This window comes from Phacochoerus africanus, chromosome 4 (genome assembly GCF_016906955.1).
Source record: "Phacochoerus africanus isolate WHEZ1 chromosome 4, ROS_Pafr_v1, whole genome shotgun sequence".
Taxonomy (NCBI): domain Eukaryota; kingdom Metazoa; phylum Chordata; class Mammalia; order Artiodactyla; family Suidae; genus Phacochoerus; species Phacochoerus africanus.
In genome coordinates, this window is record NC_062547.1 from 130,968,558 (window position 1) to 130,970,200 (window position 1,643).

General features: G+C 40.0%; 1 non-coding gene across 1 annotated transcript; it reads right to left on the reverse strand.

Moving 5' to 3' along the window:
- Nucleotides 1–228: 228 nt before the first annotated feature.
- On the reverse strand, nucleotides 229–351 carry LOC125126590 (small nucleolar RNA SNORA31). The gene has a single exon (XR_007134695.1). It is a non-coding gene; the product is annotated as a small nucleolar RNA SNORA31 (small nucleolar RNA).
- Between the last annotated feature and the right edge of the window lie 1,292 nt (nucleotides 352–1,643).

The window sequence follows — 1,643 nt, forward strand, 5'->3', positions numbered from 1 at the left end:
GGCATAGTAGGAGAAAAAGAATTTAGGATTATTCACCTCACTCTGGGCTGTTGTTCCATCTTCCAAATTCAGACACAGCAAAATAATGACAGTAAAAACTGCTTTTAAAACTCCAAATCTGCAACAGAAAAAAAATAGTTTTTACATGCTACTCAAAAATCATGCAAAAGCTTCTTAAAATCAAAACGAAAGCACAATTTATTTATTTATTTATTTTTAATTTTTTCCCCCTGTATTCCTCCATTCAATCCGGGCTGCCACAATCAGACAGACAGAAAGCATGAGGATGCCTTCTTCTTGCATCTGTAGTGGAAACCTGAGTAGCAGATAGTAACTGCTCCAAAAAAGCACAATTTAAAAACTTAAGTGAATCTGAAAAAGAATGGATGAAAGGGCATGTACGACTGATTCACTTTGCCATACACTTGAAACCAACACAACATTGCAATTCAACTATACTACCATAACGTGTTAAAAAGGGACACACGCACCAAAAAAAAGATACAATTTAAAAGTTTTGACTTAGCACCATTTTTTAATTTCACTATGACACTAAATGCTGTGAACAATTATTTACCATTTGTATTTTAGGGCTTACCATGTACCCTGAGCACCTCAGAGAGAGTAATTTATGTACACCTCATAACTCTAGGAGTTAAGCTACCATTATTATCTCTATTTTACAGATGAGGAAACTGAGGCACAGAGTTCACACTAGCCCCAGGTCATATGACTAGTGACTGGTGAAGCTGAGATTCAAATCCGGGCACTCTAGTTATGGAGACCACTTAGCTATCTTGTAAAAATATTTACTTGACATTATTAATTTCTTTTTTTTTTTTTTTTGGTCTGTTTGTCTTTTAGGGCTGCACCAAAGGTATATGGAGGTTCCCAGGCTAGGAGTCCAATCGGAGCTACAGCTGCTGGCCTACACCAAGGCCACAGCAACTTGGGATCTGAGCAGCGTTCAGACACCACAGCTCACCGCAACGCCAGATCCTTAACCCACTGAATGAGGCCAGGGATAGAACCGGTGTCCTCATGGATGCTAGTCAGATTCGCTAACCGCTGAGCCATGACGGGAACTCCAACACATTCATATTTGATAACAATTTTGAACTTTAAAGTTTGCAAATGTTGAAAGCCTGCAGAATTAGAAGTAAATTAGTACAGACGGAAAAGAACTTTTCCAATACAAAATTTGGGTGAATGTAATTTCCTTGATTTGCTTTTTTTTTTGTCTTTTTGCTATTTCTTTGGGCCCCTCCTGCGGCACATGGAGGTTCCCAGGCTAGGGGTCGAATCGGAGCTGTAGTCACTGGCCTACGCCAGAGCCACAGCAACGCGGGATCCGAGCCGCATCTGCAACCTACACCACAGCTCACGGCAACGCCGGATCATTAACCCACTGAGCAAGGGCAGGGACCGAACCTGCAACCTCATGGTTCCTAGTCAGATTCGTTAACCACTGCACCACGATGGGAACTCCCCTTGATTTGCTTTTTGACAAACACATGTAAAGGTAGAAGCAGGGTACAAGAAAAGACATAATGTGATTATTTTAAATATATTTGTCATGAATTTACTGCTTGCATAAGCAAAACAAAAGATTTAAATTCAACAAAATCTTTGGCCATCTTTTT